Source organism: Chiloscyllium plagiosum, unplaced genomic scaffold, assembly GCF_037043375.1.
Source record: "Chiloscyllium plagiosum isolate Xiang-an unplaced genomic scaffold, Cpla_swu_hap1 HiC_scaffold_4, whole genome shotgun sequence".
Classification (NCBI taxonomy): Eukaryota; Metazoa; Chordata; class Chondrichthyes; order Orectolobiformes; family Hemiscylliidae; genus Chiloscyllium; species Chiloscyllium plagiosum.
In genome coordinates, this window is record NW_028270142.1 from 61,455,417 (window position 1) to 61,475,983 (window position 20,567).

The following is a 20,567-nucleotide window of genomic DNA, read 5'->3' on the forward strand; positions in this document are numbered from 1 at the left end:
ACACAGAACCCCTCTGTGACTTAAATGAGAATCGATATTCACCCTCTAGACCTAGCACCTTCGTAATACCACCCATAGGCAAAGCTTCTGATTTTGCAAAATTAATCTTGTACCCTGAAAAGGTGCCAAACAAGCTGATGCATTGTATCAGGCGAGGCACCGAAACTATAGAATTTGACAAAAAAAAGGACATTGTCTGTTTACAACAAAATCTAATGTAATTTTGACCTCACTTCTGGAGCCGATATATTAGGACCCCTACGAATGGCCTCCGCCAATGGTTCAATCACCAACATACCTCTTGCTTTGATAAGGGGGCATTGACAAAAGATTCTTGTTCGGGGATCACAGCCAGGAGCTCCAGATCCTTGAAAAAGGACTCCATCTTGGCCCGCCCCTTCTCACAACCCTCAGACTGGTATAACTTAAAGTAAAATCTCTGGGATGCTACATGAATGTTGTTGGAATCACATGTTAGATTTCCAGACCCTATCCTAATCGACGTAATGGCTTGATGGCGCTCCTTTTCCTGGCGAGATATGCTAAGTATTTGCCTGGTCAGTCACCTTGCTCATATAAACTTTGCTTTACGAAAGTAAGCTCCTTCATTGCTGTCTGCGTGAGCATGGAATTCAACACAGACCACAGCGCCATAATCCTCTGTAGTTTGACCAATGCGGATCTGTTAAAGTAAGTCTTCTCGGCTGCCTTCAACCGTGCTTCGAGCAGACGTTGCTGCTCACCATTCTGTTGCTTCTCCTGGCAAAGTAAGAAATAACAGAAGCCCCGGCATAGGCTTTAGACGGGCTACCAACCGAGCCTGAGCTAATGTCTAGGAATGCCTGAAGCTCCCTAGAGAAATATTTCACAAACTTATTATCCTTAAGGATAAAGGGATCCATTTGCCAGTGCGTTGGGCCCACAATAATGTCTTTAATCTTAACCAACAGATACACTGGAGCATGATCAGAGATGGTAATATTACCAATCGTACAAGATGCCACCAAATCCAGGGTTGCCACGGTGGTCAGAAAAAGAAATCAATCCTTGTGTGACATCAGTGTGGATTGGAATAAGTCATAAAATCCCTGTCTGTAGGGTGGAGATGCCGCCAGAACTCCACTCACAAACCCGAACTCCGCACACAGATCCACTAATTGTTTAGTTTGTACAGAGGGTATCAGGGGGCCTTTGGGCAGCCTGTCTACTGTGGGATCTATGAGACAATTAAAATCTCCCCTGATAATGGATATGCTGGGACTCAAGACTGATCAATTTAGAGAACACATCTACCAGAAATTTGAGAGGATGGGCTGGAGGGCAATAAACATTTAAAACACCATGTTCTTACCTGTTTATCAGGGCTTTGAGAATTACAAACTTCCTGTGTGTCTTTAACACACTTCAGTAACTTAAATGGGAGATTCCTCCTAGCCAATATAAACACTCCCCTACTTCAGATAATAAAAGATGAAAAGTAAACCCAATTAAATCCATTCTGCTGTAGTTTCAAATGTTCCCTATCATCCAAATGTGTCTCTTGTAACAAAGCAATATCCATCTTTTCTAAGACTTGAAAGTACCTTCTTCCTCTTAATTGGTGAGTGACTCCCCTTGATGTTCCAGGCACATCATTCAATCAAGTCCTTAGTCATAATCTTCTGCAATGACATTTAAATTCCAGAGAGGAGGAACTCGAACCACAAATAGCCAAACCTTAGTGTCGCAAGATCCTTCGAACATAAAAACTACATAAACTAAAACCACTACAGTTAACAAACCTATAAAGCTACCAAAGATTATACACAACAAAAACCAAAAAAACAAACCAACATATAAAGCGCCAATGGGGCTGAATAGGGGAACTCACTCCCTGCCCAATGGGGGCAACTACCCATCTCAAAACCCAACTTTGCATCCCGCTGCCAATACTGCAGCGGGTATTTAAAAACTAACCAGGTATAAACTGCCCATAAGTAGGCATCTAGCCATCCCAACCACTTTCCCTCCTCTGAGCTAGAGCCTCACCGCAAACACAAGCAGAAAAGAAAGAACATACACCATGGAATAGTAGTGTGAATAAAGAAATTTTGAAAAAAAAGATAAGTACCCCACCCATCATTTGGTATAACTTAACATAGAAATTGAAAGTACACATCTCAACCATCATCAAACATAGTTTAGACCAAATTATTACCAATAAAAGAGATAGGAAAAGAAATTCCTGGACGACCTTCCTCTTTTTTTTTAAAGAAGAAACAAAGACATACCCAAACAACACTATTATTTGTACATACTAATTTGTCCACAAAGTCTCTTGCCTTCTCTGACGTGTCAAAGAGATGTACAGATCCACCTAAGGTGATCTGAAGCACTGCCAGATACCTCAGAGAGTACTGGATCCCAAGCTCCCTCAGTCTTCTCTTGATGCCGTCATAGGATTTTCTTTTCTGGATCACCACCGCTGAGAAGTCCTGGAAGAACATGATTCTTTGAGCTCTCATAAACTAGGGCCTTCGGATCCTTCCCCTGGATCCTGGAGGCTTCCATGATTCTCTCCTTATCTACTTAACGATGAAACTACACCAAGATAGGACGAAGATGTTGACCCAGATCTGACCTCCACGCCGTGACCCAGTTAGCCCTCTTGATCTTCAAGCTTCTCATTCCAGCCACCAAGTTTAGGAATTTCGGCAACCAGTCCTCAATAAATGCTGTCGGCTACTCACCTTCCTTACCCTCGGGCAGACCGACGATCCAAATATTATTTCTACTGCCCCTATTCTTGAGGTCATCAACTTGGTCAAGCAATTTACAGATTTGCATCTCCAGGGCTTGGATCCTATCCTTGGAGGATCCGGTATCAGCTTCCATCACTGCAACTCTGTGTTCTACCTCATCCATCCTTTTCTCCAGGACTCCCAGCTGCTGTTCATGTTTCTGCAGCATGATAGAGATCAGGGCCAGCTTCTTCTCTATCTGCAACATCCTGCAAGATTTCATGAGCTCCTTCACCAGGGCCTGTTAGGAAATTGAGTCCAAGGGTCCTGCAGGCTGAGCCACGGGCCTAGCCTTGGACGTACCTCCTCCCTTCTTTGTTATCCCTGGATGGCGAAAACCTAGGTAAGTTGACTTTCAACAGTTTCCTCTACAACCTTTCCAGAGTCCCAGAATATCGTGGTGGTCTGGGTATTGTGGGTTAAAAGTTTGTCATGCTTGTGCTACAGTGCGGAGCTCTGCAACGCGATCTTCTGAGATTGCCGCCATCTTGGATCCCCTGCAAACCAACTTTAACAATTCTGTTTTCATGCACTCATAGCTATACTTATTTTAGTACTTTCAAAATAGTCTTGGACCTACTTCTCTCTCCCTCAAACTGAATGTACTAATCAGATAATGGTTGCTGTTACATAGGACCAGTTTCACTATGAGATCACTAATTAGATTACATTACAGTGTGGAAACAGGCCCTTTGGCCCAACAAGTCCACACCGACCTGCCGAAGTGCAACCCACCCATACCCCTACATTTACCCCTTACCTAACACTACGGGCAATTTAGCGTGGCCAATTCACCTGACCTGCACATCTTTGTGACTTGTGGGAGGAAACCGGAGCGCCCGGAGGAAACCCACGCAGACACTGGGAGAACGTGCAAACTCCACACAGTCAGTCGCCTGAGGCGGGAATTGAACCCGGGTCTCTGGCGCTGTGAGGCAGCAGTGCTAATCACTGTGCCACCATGCCGCCCTTGCCCCTATTAACCCTCTATCATTGTACAATTTCAGATCTAGTTTAGTTTTCTCTTTCGTTGGCTCTAGAACACGTGATTCTATGAAACTATCCTGAAAACAAAACTTTTCCTCATCTGACTGTTCCTCATCAATGGGCTCAGTATTTGTTTTGAGCTGAGCAATCTGTCATGCGTTTAAAATGGAATCTAGCTGTGAGGCTCAGTAAGAACCAGAGATACCAGGCTACATTTGCTATCTTACAATCTGATGGCACTTTCTAAAGTAGTGAGTCTTGGAAGATCAAACCAATCCATTATCTCACTAATCACTTCTTTTAAGACACTTTTCCACTTTCGCCAACAGTAATAACCATTCCATCCACTTTTATCTCCTGTAATACCTAATCCCTCTCACTCTAGGAGAACAGTCCACAGTAGGGCAGGAAGAGTCAGTATGGGTAATGAGTTGCCTTACATTCAACTCTTCACCTCTTAAGAGATGAGCATCCTAACTCTGACTGCCTTGAGCAACTGACCGACAGTATTCAAACCCCTGGTCTCATTTCCAAAGCTGCCCTTGACTCAAGGTGCTGGGTCCCACCAAGAAAATGTTATCTTGATAAGGCTTGCTGACAGTCATACAAAACAGAAGTAACTTGACCCTAGCTTCTCTGGCTGACAAAGTGCAAAAAGGACGGACAAGGCAATATAAAGAAGGATGTTGTGAGCAGAGACTGGCACCTGTCAGACGTCAATGTCTGTGGACATGGGGTATGCTTGGCCAATGCCATGGATTCATGCCCTGAGGCGTTGCTGTTTAAATCCCAGCACAGAGATCCTTCGGAGCAAGAGGTGAGCTGAATCTGCCAGGTGACTACTCTGATTTCCATGTCGAGATTTCCAAATAGTTTGATACATTTCGTAAGATGGGATACTGAATATTAATGAGTTGAATTGGGGAGTTAATAAGACATTTAGCAAACAATGATTCCACTGAGATGGTAACTTTCCACTGTCTAGCGGCAAACCGCTTGTCTCAAGAATAAAAGATGCATTGAAATGCCTGTGACAGTGAGATGGACTTCATCAGAATTCTCATCCAATTTTGCTTCAGATCTCGCTGTAGTCACTCAGACCCCTATAAGATTCCATCCTAAATAAAGATTAAAATCACCTATGATTTTTCAGTGCCTTTCTGACAAGTTCCTTTTACCTCTTCCTTTGCTTTCCTACCACCTGGTTACTGTTAGGGGCATGCAAACCAGTCCCATGAATGACTTTTTTGCCTTTATCATTTCTCATCTCTACCCAAGCTGGATTTCCTGAAGCTAATGATCCCTCTCTATTGTGCCAATACTGTCATTAACTACTGTAATGAAGCTACACATCCACCTTTTCCTAGCTCCCTATCCTTCAATAATGCCCTTCAATACTCAGGTATGAATTCATGTCATCTGGCAGCCACATTACTGATCTGATCTGATCTGGCAATGCAGCATATTGAAGCTTCAGCTTCCTGACGTGCCATGTCTGTCTTAATACAGTATATGCCTTTGCTTTGCAAGTAAGGGAGTGCCCAACCTCAGTGTGGGATTTTTGGGGCAGGCAACCCATTCATCCTGCAGAAAGACTAAATATAAAGAAATAACTTTCTAAATAAAACTGTCAGTGGAATGCATAACTCGCATGACCAACTCCTCAAAAAAGCTTTGAGCTGGTGTGTGATATTAATTAAATGGTTTAATGTAAATACCCCATTGTAAAATGTTTGTTTGAAAATTTGGATTGCAGTTGTTGCAAGCAAAACTGTATGACCACAAGTATGTATTTGAAGTGACGGCTGACTTCAGAATGTGCATCAGAGCACAGAGTTAAAACCACATCATAGGGGCATAACTTAGTGCTGAGATATTCTATTGTTCTGAATTTTACTAACTCTCTGAATTCCATTCTCGTTTTTCACTCAAGCTTTTATCAAGATGTTAGCCATCACTTGCCTTTGGAGAGAGGTGACTCACCAAATCAACTGAGAGGTATTGAATTGCTCTCTATGTTTGTGGAACCAGGCAAGTGTTACAGTCCCAGTGCAAGTGTGAAGTCACTTGCATCTGCTTTTTCTGGGTGAGTGAGAGAGATGTTGGTGGAAGTTCAGAGCCAGTCGTTAATCCTACTGGTCCATTCCCCATCAGTTGGGGATAGTTCAAAGTACAAGAGAACGGCAAATAAAAAATAAAGTAGGATAAAGAAGAACTTTAAAAAGGGGCAGAGAGTTGCATATATGGATTATCAAAACCCTTCATTTGTGGCATAAATGATTTATTTACAGCTCCCGTTGTGTATATGCATTACACATGAACTGAAATGCTAATCATCATCATTCAAATGATCTGAGAGGATGAATTACTCACATGTGTGAGGCCCAGTGCTGTTTTTGGCTTTGTTATAAGCTAACTTTGCCCAAAAGGATTCTAAGACAAATACTGAGGTGAATTTTTTTTAGGGGGATACCATTTGTAAGTGGTTGTCCCATGGGTTTCACAAGTGATGCCAGATTTTGGCTGTGAGCATTAGAGCATATGCTCCCAAGTGAGAACAACATGTTCTGTGCAAACACACAGCTGAAGTTTTTTTTTAACGTTTGTGCTGATTGACAGGCATTCTTCTCCAGTTTTCTGAATGGAAGCAGGTCTGACTTCTAGCACTGCAATCTCCAGGCAAAGCGGCAAGTCCCGAATTTATGCCATTCAGAACAGGGATCAAATCCTGTGCTGTTGGCATCAATCTGATTCAAGTTGACTGTCCATGAACCAACCAGCCTCCCAGAAAAGTTTGGGGTGTTGTGACAATATACACCCTTACATATGAGGCATTTTTGCTGCAGTTGTAGTGTTTCTACTTCTGGGCCAAAAGATCTTGGTTCCACACTCACCGCAGGATGTGATCACCAAAAATGCATGTTGTAACAGGTTGATTAAAGCTTTTTTTAACATTTATGGATATGTCATAACCTGGAGGTCTGGATAGTAATGGTAGAGGCTCCGATTTATTTCCATCACAAGGCTGACCACCTGCCATGTGTTGGAATAATGTACAAGTTGACATTGAATTGCTTTACTGAGTTATGCTTTCATGCTCATCCTACAATGGGGCTTGAACTTGGAATTTCTGGCTCAGAGGCAGGAACACTACATATCCTGCCAGAATGCCTCCTAATGGGAATTAGTACCACAGAAGTTACATCCCAGAAAGATGACACTCCAAAAGAATTCCCAGTGCTCCAGTTCTTCTGTAGCCCTGTGTCATTCTCTAATCAAATATTCATCCAATTTTCCCTTCAAAGATGCAGAAGGACTTCCCACAAACAATATCTCTCTCTTCACTTTCTTCATCCAAAGTAAATAGGTATCATCAAGGGAGAAAGTGAGGACTGCAGATGCTGGAGATCAGAGTCAAAAAGTGTGGCGCTGAAAAAACACAGCCAGTCCTAGGTGGCACCTGAGGAGCAGGAGAGTCGACATTTCAAACATAAGCATTAATGTTCATCCTGATGAAGGCTTATGCCCGAAATGTCGACTCTCCTGCTCTTTTTCCAGCGCCACACTTTTTGACAGGTATCACTCATAGGGCTAAGGAGGTAAATGGTATGAAGAGAAAGTTGGAACAAAGTACTGAGCTGGAGGATCAACCGTTATCATATTGAATGATGCAGCAGACTCGAAGGGTGAATGGCCTATTTCTGCTTCTATTTTCTATGTTTCATTTTAAATGGTATCTCCTTCTCATGTAGTTGCCAATCAGAATAAATTGCCCTTCCATCTTCAGGATATCAAAACCCTTGATAAATTAAAAAACTTCCTTTGGTAACTGCTTAATTTAAGGATGACCTCCTGAACCATGTGTCAGAACACTTGGGTGTATATGGGACTTAACTCGTACTTTAGGACCCCGGATGCCAATTTAGTTTGAAATAAACAAAATAGATTGTGGACCTCATGATTCCTCAATGGATTTATTGTGACCGCTAATGAAAGTGGAAATGGATTTTTACTAACATTGATCAGTGATTATTACAATTGGGTCAGGAAGATCCAGAGTGCTTTCTGACCCCTCAGCCCTCATCATCGGCTGCAGCATCCATTGCTGTTAAAATTCCTCCTTCCTCCGCCCCCACTCCACACCACTCAACATCACATCCAGAACTTAATTTCATCACATGGCTGAGTTTCCTGAGGGTGCAGCAGGCTCTGGAAACTGGGGTAAATGATGGAAACAAGGCCCAAGGAGCAACTTTTGGCCAGTTACTTTATGAGCGAAGGTGCTGCCTTTGAAGCTCTGATTCTGGGACCCAGAAAGAGCCCATGAAAGTTTGTATCTCCTCAGGCCTCCCCACATAACTATCGTTTCCATTTTGGCAGTTAGGACCGAAAGCCTGATACTTAATCCCAAATGATAACTATTTTTCTGAGGGAAGATACACTAAATATTTTTCAAAATGTATGTAAAATGCTTAATGGGGTTTCAATTCCACAGTAGTTGCTGCATATTATTCTGTCCTTAAGGCAAATTGCAAGTTTCTAACATTAATGCTTGTTGTGCAATGTGTTGGAGGCAAGATTCTTTTGTTTCTATTGCTGAAAATGATTCCATTTCTTTTTTTGCTACAGCATAGTGTAAAGAAAATGTTATGTGCTGTAAGACTTGATATGCAAATTGTACTTTTGTATCTGATTTTAAGATCCATAAATTAGCCAATTTATTTAATGTGACTTGACTTAAACAGTGCAATCTGGAGCTCACATTTCTCCTCAAATGCAGAGTGAAATGAGCTCTTTGCTCTTTTTAGGAACATAATGCTTCAAACCAAATTTAGTGATATAGTGGATCTTGATTGTTCAATATGTGGTGGTGTTGTGAGTATCAACTTGTCAGCTATCAGTATTCTTAGATATTACTGGCCAGGAAATAAATGAAGGCAATGTTACAGAACATTAATACTAAGCAGATAGAAAGTGGTGGTGGGGAGGATTATCAGAAACAAGTTGCATTAATATTGCAACTTCAACTTTATAAAATATTGCTAATTGATTCAGAGTGCTGTTATCAAATGATGTTTTACACCAGACTACATACATTCATAGAATCATACCAGACAGAAACAGACCTTACAGCCCAACTAATCCATGCCAACCAGGCTTCCTAAACTTTACTAATCCCACTTGCCTGCATTTGGCCCATATCTCTCTAAATATTTCCTATCCATATACCTGTCCTATATGTCTTTTAAATGTTATAACGGTACTTGCCTCTATCACGTCTTCTGGTACTCGTTCCATTTAGGCACCACCCTCTGTGTGAAAACATTGCTCCCCATGTCCCTTTTAAATTGTTTCCCTCTCGCAATAAAATTATGCCCACTGGTTTTGAACTCCCCTACCCTGGGGAAAAGATCTTGGCTATTCACTTTATCTAAGCCCCTCATGAATTTATAAAGCTCGATAAGGTCACCCCTCAGCTTCCTACGCTCTAGGGAAAAAGAAATCCCTCATTCTTGATTTTGCCCGAAACATCGATTTTCCTGCTCCTTGGATGCTGCCTGACCTGCTGTGCTTTTCCAGCACCACTCTAATCTTGCCTCTGATCTCCAGCATCTGCAGTCCTCACTTTCGCTAAAAAGAAATCCCCAGTCTATCCAGCCTCTCCTTATAACTCAAATCCTCCAGTCTTGGTAACGTTCTTGTGTAACTTTTTTGTATTCTTTCTATTTAATAACATCCTTCCAAAGCAAGGGGACCACAATTCTATGCAGTACTCCAAATGTGTACCAATGTCTTGAAAAGCCATAACATGACTTCCCAACCCTTGTACTTTAATACTCTGATTGATGAAGGCAAAAGTGCCAAACATCTTCTTCACTGTCCTGCCTGTGACACCACTTTCTAGGAACTATGCATCTGCATCTCTCGGTATCTTTGTTCAACATACTCCTCAGGGCCCTAACCTTAACTGAATAAATCCTGCCCTGGTTTGTCTTATCAAAAGACAACACCTTGCATTTATCTCAATTAAATTCTATCTGCCATTTCTTGGCCCACTGGCCCAGTTGATCAAGATCCACTTAATCACCAATTTTGGTTTAGATCAGAGTGATGCTGGAAAAGCACAGCAGGTCAGGCAGCATCCGAGGAGCAGGAAAATCGACATTTCGGGCAAAAGCCCTTCTGGAATAGAGGCAGGAAGCCTCCAGGGTGGAGAGATAAATGGGAGGGGGAGGGCCTGGGGAGAAGGTAGCAAAGCGTACAATAGGTGAATGGGGGTGGGGATGGAGGTGATAGGTCAGAGAGGGAGGTGGGGAAGGTAGCAAAGAGTACAATAGGTAAATGGGGGTGGGGATGGAGGTGATAGGTCAGAGGGGAGGGTGGAGAGGATAGGTGGGAAGGGGGATTGGCAGGTAGGACAAGTCATGAGGACAGTGCTGAGCTGGAAGGTTGGAACTGAGGTAAGGTAGGAGGAGGGGAAATGAGGAAACGGGTGAAGTCCACATTGATGCCCTGGGGTTGAAGTGTTCCGAGGCAGAAGATGAGGTGTTCTTCCTCGAGGCGTCGGGTGGTGAGGGAGCGGTGGCAGAGGAGGCTTAGGACCTGCATGTCCTCAGCAGAGTGGGAGGGGAGTTGAAAAAATGGGCCAAGGGGCAGTGGGGTTGATTGGTGTGGGTGTCCTGGAGATGTTGCCTGAAGCGCTCTGCTAGGAGGCGTGTAGAGGAGACCGCATCGGGAGCAACGGATATAATAAGTGACATTAGTGGATGTGCAGGTGAAACTTTGATGGATGTGGAAGACTCCTTTGGGGCCTTGAATGGTGGTGAGGGAGGAGGTGTGGGCGCAGGTTTTGCAATTCCTGCGGTGGCAGGGGAGGGTGCCAGGATGGGAGGATGGTTTGTTGGGAGGTGTAGACCTGACCAGGTGGTCTTTGCGAAAAGCAGAAAGGGGTGGGGAGAGAAATATATACCTGGTGGTGGGGTTCCTTTGGAGATGGCGGAAATGTCGACAGATGAAATGGTTAATGCAAAGGTTGGTAGGGTGGAAAGTGAGGACCAGGGGAGTTCTGTCCTTGTTGCGGCTGGAGGGATGGTGTTTGAGGGCGGAGGTGCGGGATGTGGATGAGATGCATTGAGGGTCTTCTTAAACCATGTGGGAAGGGAAATTGCGATCTCAAAAGAAGAAGGCCATCTGGTGTGTTCTGTGGTGGAACAGCTCCTCCTGGGAGCAGATACGGCAGAGGCGGAGGAATTGGGAATACAAGATGGCATTTTTGCAAGAGGTAGGGTGGGAAGAGGTGTAATCCAGGTAGCTGTGGGAGTCGGTGGGTTTGTAAAAAATGTCAGTGTCTAGTCGTTCGTCATTGATGGAGATGGAAAGGTCCAGGAAGGGAAGGGAGGTGTCAGAGATGGTCCAGGTGAATTTAAGGACAGGGTGGAATGTGTTGGTGAAGTTGAGGTGGCGCCGATGCAGTCATCAATGGAGTGGAGGAAGAGGTGGGGAGTGATGCCGGTATAATTACGGAAGATGACTGTTCTACATAACCAACAAAGAGACAGACATAGCTGGGGCCCATACGGGTGCCCATGGCTACCCCTTTGGTCTGGAGGAAGTGGGAGGATTCGAAGGAGAAATTGTTAAGGGTGAGGACCAGTTCAGTCAAACGAATGAGTGTGTCAGTGGAACGGTACTGTTGGGGATGTCGGGAGAGGAAGAAACGGAGGGCTTGGAGGCCCTGGTCATGGCGGATGGAGGTGTAGAGGGATTGGATATCCATGGTGAAGATGAGGCATTGGGGACCGGGGAAACAGAAGTCTTGGAGGAGGTGGACGGCGTGGGTGGTGTCTCAAACATATGTGGGGAGTTCCTGGACTAGGGGGGATAGGACAGTATCGAGGTAGGTGGAGATGAGTTTGGTTGGGCAGGAGCAGGCTGAGACAATGGGTCAGCCGGGGTGGTCAAACTTGTGGATCTTGGGAAGGAGGTAGAATCGGGGTTCCCGGACTATGAGGTTGGAAGCTGTGTGTGGGAGATCTCCTGAGGTTGTGTATGGTCTGGGGTGTGTTATCATGGTCGAGGGGGCAGTAGGAGGAGGTGTCTTCGAGTTGGCATCTGGCTTCAGTGCGCCAAACTACCACTGCACCCCCTTTATCTGCTGATTTGATGGTGAAGTTGGGATTGGAGCAGAGGGAGTGGAGGACTGCACGTTGTGAGGGTGAGAGGTTGGAGTAGGGGAGGGGTGTAGGCAGTTTGTAGGTTAATGTCTTGGCGGCAGTTGGAAATGAAGAGGTCGAGGGCGGGTAATATGCCAGCGCGGGGTGCCTAGGTGGATGGAGTGTGTTGGAGGTGAGTGAAGGGGTCCTCGGAAGGTGGGCGGGAGTCTTGATTGTAAAAGTAAGCTCAGAGGCGGAGGCGGCGGAAGAAGTGTTCAACGTCATGATGCGTATTAAATTCATTGATGCGTGGACGGAGGGAATCAAGCCCACCGCCCCTTGCCCCAACATTTCAATTGCCCCTCCCACTCCGCTGAGGACTTGCAGGTCCTGGGCCTCCTCCACCACCGCTCCCTCACCAACCGATGCCTGGAGGAAGAACGCCTAATCTTCTGCCTCGGAACACTTCAACCCCAGGGCATCAATGTGGACTTCACCAGTTTCCTCATTTCCCCTCCTCCCACCTTACCTCAGTTCCAACCTTCCAGCTTAGCACTGTCCTCATGACCTGTCCTACCTGCCAATCTCCATTCCTACCTATCTGCTCCACCCTCCGCTCTGACCTATCACCTCCATCCCCACCCCCATTCACCTATTGTACTCTTTGCTACCTTCCCCCACCCTCCCCTCTGACCTATCACCTTCATCCCCATCCCCATTCACCCAATGTACTGTTTGCTACCTTCCCCCACCCTCCCCTCTGACCTATCACCTCCATCCCCACCCCCATTCACCCAATTGTACTCTTTGCTACCTTCCCCCACCCTCCCCTCTGACCTATCATCTCCATTCCCACCCCCATTCACACTATTGTACTCTTTGCTACCTTCTCCCCAGCCCCTCTGCCCTCATTTATCTCTCCACCCTGGAGGCTTCCTGCCTCTTCCTGATGAAGGGCTTTTGCCCAAAACGTCAATTTTCCTGCTCCTCGGATGCTGCCTGGCCTGCTGTGCTTTTCCAGCACTCTAATCTAGACTCTGGTTTCCAGCATCTGCAGTCCTCACTTTTGCCTCACCAATTTTGGTGCCATCTGCAAACTTATAACCATGCCTCCTATATTTTCATTCAAATCATTTATTTTAATGACAAGCAGCAGACCCAATTGCAACCTTGCGGCACACTACTGGTCACTGAAGTGTCAGCTTGTATTTTGTGCTGAAGTATGTAGGGTGAAATTTGAAGCTACAATCTTCTGACTCAGAAGTGAAGTACAGTGAAAGATGGCTGAAAGGGGAAAATATCAGCACAAATGACCAAACACTTGGTCAAAGTGGCAGTGTTTAACAGAGTGAGGCAGAGGGGTTTATGGAGGGAATTCCAGGCTGAAGACACAACTGCAATAGTTGAGCGATTTAAATTGACAAGTGGTTCAAATTGGAGAACACCAAAAGATCTTGGATGGTAAAGGGACTGGATGAAATTATAGAAATAGTGAAAACTCATTACTCCAAGCTGCCCTTATAGATTCCAAAATTCTAAAGCAGTTATCCTGGACTGGAAGCTAACTCTGTTTTTCTCTCCCCACAGATGTTGCCAGTCCTCTTGTGTTTCTCCGGCCTTTTCTGTTTTATTTCAGATCTCCAACCACTGAGCATTTTACTTTTATTTATAACATTTTACAAATTGTTTACAGTCTACTACCATACGTGTTCAGACATTTTTGTCAAACATCTTTGTACTTTTGAGGTTAGCATAATTTAGAATCCTTTGTTACTCCATGCAGACCTATTCACTAGTGTACCTGCAGATCTTCTGTGCTCAGATTGAGTTGTGTGATCGTTGGCCATGTGTACCATGCAACATCATGTTGTTTCATGCAGGCTGTCTGTACAAGCTTCCTCTGTTATGATGAGAGTCCCTTTTCTCCACAATGACTGCCCTCAGGATTCTGTCTCTTATTGGTTTCTCTCTCATTCTAGGTGTTTTCAAAACTTTTCTCTCTTGGCTGTTGCTCTGAAATACTGGCTTCTCTACATTTTTCTGTGCTTAATGCATTCTAGACTTAAGAATCCATGCCATTTTTCCCAGCTATCTCACACTTTGAATTTTGCTTTTCTGTTGCTTTTGCAGATTTATCCTGCCCTCTGTCGTTCACTTTAAATAGGTTTTCCACACCAATGCATGCATCACTACTTGTGCTCAGCCTCATCTCTTCCACTTCTCCCCCCACTTTCTATTGCCTGCCTCCATGTACTTTCAGCACAAAGATGACATTGAGAATCATGAATCTTCCGTAAACCATAAACTCTGAGATTGAGAAGATGTTTCCTCCAGTGGGAGGAAATTGAACCAGGGAACATGGTTACAAAATAAGGGACAACTCATGAAATACTGAGATGTGAAGGAAGTTTTTTTCTCACAGATGGTACTCAACGTTGGAATTTTCTACCCCAGAGAGTTTTGGGGGCTAGAGCACTGAAATTTTTGAACAGTAGGTAGATAGATTATAGAAATATCGAAGAATTGAGGGCTCTGATAAACTGGCATGAAAGGAATTGGGGCCTTGGACAGATCAGTCATGATCTTGCTGAATAAAAACCAAAAGAAGTGTGGAAGCTGTAAATCAGAAACAAAAACAGAAGTTGCTGGAAAAGCTCACAGGTCAGCCAGCATCTGTGAAGAGAAATCAGAGTTAATATTTTGGGTCTGGTGACTCTTCCTCAGAACTGATGGTAGCTAGGAAAATATTAGTTTATATGCAGAAGATAGGGTGGGGGAAGGGGTAAGCAGTAAACGATAGGTATGGATAGAGCCCAAAGAGAGAGAATGGGGGCTAGCGGTCACCTGGTCTAGACTTCGTTTTCCCAATGTAGAGGAAACCACATTGGACAGACAAAGCAGTCGATAACAATCTGGCTGGGACGGTGAATAGCTGTTAATGGAGACTGTTAGTGACTAATAATGGGTAGTGTGTAATGGCAGACTATGTGATAACAAGGCATGGTGTGTGTGGTAGGGGGTAAGGACATGGGGGAGTTCAGGCCCTAAAATTATTGAACTTGATATTGAGTCCGAAGGGCAGCAGAGTCCCCAAGTGGAAAGTGAGGTGTTGTTCTTCCAGCTTGCACTGAGCTTCGCTGGACCACTGCAGTAAACCTGTTGGCCAGGGAACAGGGTGGTGTGTTAAAGTGGCAGGCAACTGGAACTCAGCGTCTTATTTGCAGGCAGAACACAGATGTTCTGCAAAGCGGTCACCTGGTCTAGACTTCGTTTTCCCAATGTAGAGGAAACCACATTGTGAGCAGCAAATGCAGTAGACTAGATTGTGAGAAATGCAGGTAAAGTGCTGCTTCATCTGGAAGGTGTGTTTGGGCCCTTGGTTACTGAGGAGGGAAGAAGTAAATGGGCAGTTGTTACACCTTCAGTGGGTGCCAAGGAAGGTGCCATGGGGCTGTGAAGGAAGAGTGGACCAGGGTGTTCTGGAAGGAAAGGGCCCCGTGGAAGGCACCTTCCCTAGCACCCACTCAACAGGTTTCTTCCACATTGGGGAAAGAAAGTTTAGACTGGGTGACCACTTCACAGGACATCTATGTTCTGCCCACAAAAAAGACCCTGAACTTCCAGTTGCCTGCCACTTTAACACACCACCCTGTTCCATGACCAACATCTCTGATTCAGGCTTGCTGCAGTGCTCCAGCGAATCTCAGCACAAGCTGGAAGAGCAACACCTCACTTTCCGCTTGGGGACCCTGTAGCCCTCTAGGCTCAATATCGAATTCAATTATTTTCGGGCCTGAACTCCCCCATGTCCTTGCCCCCTACCACACCATTAGGCCTTGTTATCACATAGTCTGCCATTACACTACCCATTGTTAGTCACTAACAGTCTTCATTAACAGCTATTCACCCTCCCAGCCAGATCCTTCTCGACTGCTTTGTCCTTCCAACTGTTCTTCTCTTTCTTTGGGCTCTATCCATACCTATCGTTTACTGCTTACCCCCCTCGCCCACCCTATCTTGTGCAAATACAGAGGAACCTTGATTATCTGAACGAGATGGGCGGGCACTATCCATTTGAATAATTGATTATTCAGTTAATTGATTCAAAGCCTCTCCTCTTGGGCTCAGAGTTTTCTGAAGTTTCCTTTTTCCTCGCTCTGCCTGCCTTTCTCCCTCTATCTGTCTCAGAGTTTGTTTCTGAGCAGGCACACACTTGTGTGTAAGGGAACCTACAGTATTGCTGAAGCCTCCCATCAGCCTCCGCCTGCTGTCAGCCCCCACCTCCTCCCCCAGTTCCCCCCCCCCCCCCCCCACCTCTTGGTCCTCCCCCTACCCCTGACCCCTGCCCATCCCCCCACCCCTACCCCTTCCTCCCCCACCCCTACCCTTGCCCCATCCTCTCCCAATCCCTGCTCCCTGTCTGCCCCCCCATCCCTGCCCCCGTCCATCCCCACCCCAACCCGTGCACCCTGCCCACCCCCGCACCCATCTGCTGGTCCCACCTCCACTCCCATCCGCCCCCAAACCCGCCCCCATGTTCTTCCCCCCCCCCCGCCCTCTGCCTGGGCTCTCATCGATGCCCTGGACTGTTCTCGGTAACATTTCAGTAAACCGGGTTCATTTTTAATCATTGCAAACAAGAGATGCAATCAGTGTTGAAACATCTCTTTGATGCAATATTTCTATTGGGACCTTGAGATCTTCTTCAGATAATCTGAAATTTGGATAATTGATATTCAGATAAACGAGGTTCCTCTGTAAACTGATATTTTCCTAGCTACCGTCAGTTCTGAGGAATGGTCATCAGACCTGAAACGTTAACTTTGATTTCTCTTCACAGATGCTGCCAGACCTGCTGAGTTTTTCGAGCAACTTCAGTTTTTGTTTTTGATCTTGTTGAATGTTGGGATAGGATTGAGAAGCTGAATGGTCTGCTATTGCTCCTATTTCAGATGTTCTTATGTTCTTGACTCAGTGCATTTTAGGTATTATAAATTAAGATCCTAAAAGGGGTTATAAAGAAAAGCTTCTTAAAAGCCCCACAACTCACATCTAAATGATCTTATCAGTAATATAAGAGGTAAACATAGTTCAGAAATGACTTATTTCTTCATTGTCCTCTGATACATTTGTTGACCCTTTTGATTTAAAAGCTAAAAATCTGCTCTGAAACAAATGGATCCCTTTATTATCCAAGAAAACAGTTCTCTCCTGCAGGAAATAATTATGATTACTAAATTTATAAAAATATATCTTCTGTTTAATCTGCAATACTTGTTATTGTGCACGCAAATGCACAAAAGCCCTTGAGCTCTTTTTGTCATCTGATAAAACAATTATCGAGGAACTATCTTGCTGTGGTTCAGGCTGCAGCTCTAAGTCCCATTATTAGCTGAGAAGGGCGTCCAGCTTTGTGGAATATAAGTTTCTGTCTGCGGTGTCTCCTATTTCCTTGCTGTCTGCTATTATGCTTATCTTGGCAAAGTAGATATTTGTTAAGAAAAGGGTCTCAACTAAGTGAAGTTATTTATTTATTTATTTTAGCTTTCAGAAACAAAAGGAATCCTAGCTTGTAATTATTGGCATAAGGTTATTTTGCGCATTGCAAGGTTCCATATGGCTAGTGGCCAGAGGCTAAAACTCTAAAACATCTGTTCTTTATCCAAGTTTCCTGGTTCCTTTAACATTCTGACAGTGAGGAATACAATGAAAGTTGTTGTAACTGTCTATCATCTTTATCCTCATAGGGGATGCAGTATAGGCAGTGTCATATCTGTAGCCAACCAGACGTTCCACCCAATTCAGTTCCACTGAAATAGATGAGAATATTGGGCAGGGTGACAGATTTGATACCGCCTATTCTTCATCATTCCCAAAAATGAATACTAGTCTTTTAAGCATTTAAAACATTCATGCATTATACTTTGTGGGGGAGAAATTGATTTACATCAGCAGCGTGAAATGGTATTGTCATGAACTGGCAGCTGATTTTCCACCAAGCTCAAGCTCTTCTGTCTGCTAACATTCTTCTTCATTCTTATCCTGTACCTGGAGGCCTGTGAGGCAGGCAAAGCACATGCTGACATCTTGGATTGAAGGTATCGTAGCTAAATTTTCTGTTATCACAAAAATAAGTAGAAAACTGAGATATGAAGAGAGCATAAGGAGCCCACAAAGGGATATTGATAGGTAAAGTGAGTGTGCAAAGTTCTGGCAACTGGACAATCTGGGAAAGTGTGAAATCTAAATGGCAAGAGATTGCAGAGCAGTTTGTAGAGAGATTTGAAATGCAGAGATCTGGGTGTCCTGCTATATAAATTGCACAAAATGTAAGTATGTAATCAGGAAAGCTAATTGAATGTTATGGTATATTGCAAGGGGACGTGAATGCAAGGGTAGGGGGAGGTTATACTTGAATTATGTAGGGCATTGGTGAAACTGCATTTGAAAGACTGTATGGTATCATTTGCCTCTGAATTCATGCTACATTTCCATTGGTACAAATCCATATGAAAATAGAAACTACAATAAGTGGAATCTTGTTTGTAATTTTTTAAATTGAGGGGGGAATTGATTTGTTTATCTTAGTTCATAGTTTCCCATGGAGTTTGTAACAAGAAGATGTAATAATGTAGGTTCGGTTAAGATGTGGACCTGGGCAATTTTGGGGCCATTGTATAGAGCTTTGAAATGTGCCAAGTTATATTGATCAATGCAAGATTCTTGGTTGTTGCAATTTTCATCCTTAACTGCAATCTTTCATCATGATTGAAATTAGAACAGGTTGAAAAATGCATAGTTTATGCGACAGAATTTGGTTTACTTTTATTTTTTGCTTGAGACACACTTGTCAGTAAAAATCGAACCAAACACTGCTTGATAAGGACAAGACTAATGCATTATTTGTTAAATGGTTTTCTTTTAATGTACAGAATCGGAGACTTGCCAGAATTACTGATTCTAAAGGAACAAGGTAAGGAGATCAAAGAGTTCTGAGAAGGTCTGAGATGACTTCTGAGAAGGTCATCCTGAATATACCTCAGCTGTGGTTATTCGTTCCCCAAAAGCTTTCAAATGGGATCACTGTTCCTCGGCAGCACTTGAAAGGAGAAAATGATCAAGGTGTCAATCTCCCTTTTAAGCTAGGCATGACTGTACACCAATTCAACACCTTTCACCATGACCTCAAATTCACCTGGACCATCTCAGACTCCTCCCTCCCCTTTCTGACCTACCCATCTCTATCTCTGGCGACCGACCAACCACGGACATCTACTACAAAGCCACAGACTTCCACACCTACCTGGACTACAACTCCTCCCACCCTGTCTCTTGTAAAAACGCCATCCCTTATGGCCAATTCTTCTGCCTCCGCCATGTCTGTTTCCAGGTTGACCAATTCCACCATAGAACATCCCAGATGACTTCCTTCTTCAAAGACCGCAATTTCCCCTCCCACGTGGTTGATGATGCCCTCCAGCACATCTCCTCCACTTCACGCACTTCCACCCTTGAACACAACCCCTCCCAACACAACAAGGACAGAACCCCCCCGGTCCTCACTTTACATCCCACCAACCTCCATATACATCGCCACTTTGCCACCTACAAGCAGATCCCACCAATAGAGATATATTTCCTTCCACACCCCTATCAGAGTTCCGAAGAGACCATTCCCTCCATCACTCCCTTGCCAGAACCACTCCCCGACCCACCAGCCCTTACCCCATTCCTGGCACCTTCCCCTGCCACCTCAGGAAGTGCAAAACCTGTGCCCACACCTTCCCCCTCACCTCCATCCAAGGCCTCAAAGGATCCTTCTACACCTAACAGAAATTTACCTGTACCTCCATAAATGTCATCTACTGTATCCGTTGTACCCAATGTGGTCTCCTCTACATTGGAAAGACAGGTCGCCAACTTGTGGATCATTTCTCCTGCCCCCACCTTATCTCAGTCTGAAGCCTCCAACTCGACACCGCCCTCTTGACCTGTCCATTGTTTTTCCCATCTATCCGCTCCACTCTCCTCTCCGATCCATCACCTTCTCCCCGACCTGCATCTACCTATTACATTCTCAGCTACCTTGCCCCAGTCCCACCACCCTCCCATTTATCTCTCAGCCCTGGCCTATAAGCCTCATTCCCGATGATAAGCTTATGTCTGAAATGCCGATTTTCCTGCTCCTCGGATGCTGCCCGACCTGCTGTGCTTTTCCAGCACTACACTCTTGACTCTGATCTCCAGTATCTGCTGTCTCACTTTCTCCTAAGTAGTACAACAACCTGACTATTCATTACAAGCCAAAGAGGGAACATTGAGTCATAGAGTCATAGAGATGTACAGCATGGAAACATACCCTTCGGTCCAACCCGTCCATGCCAACTAGATATCCCAACCCAATCTAGTCCCACCTGCAAGCACCCGGCCCATATTCCTCCAAACCCTCCCTATTCATATACCCATCCAAATGCCCCTTAAATGTTACAATTGTACCAGCTTCCACCACTTACTCTGGCAGCTCATTCCATACCCGTACCACCCTCTGTTTGAAAAAGTTGCCCGTTAGGTCTCTTTTATATCTTTCCCCTCTCACACAAAACCTATGCCCTCTAGTTCTGGACTCCCCCATCCCAAGGAAAAGACT

The 20,567-nt window shown here is 44.7% G+C and overlaps 1 protein-coding gene across 1 annotated transcript in view; it reads left to right on the top strand.

The window, feature by feature from the left end:
- The first annotated feature begins 17,889 nt into the window (after positions 1-17,889).
- Positions 17,890-20,567, top strand: part of LOC122549141 (coiled-coil domain-containing protein 102A-like) — a 620,500-nt gene continuing 617,822 nt past the window's right edge. Inside the window, exon 1 of the mRNA XM_087986288.1 lies at positions 17,890-18,018. The gene's annotated coding sequence lies outside the window, so the exon portion shown is untranslated. The remainder of the gene's footprint in view (positions 18,019-20,567) is intronic.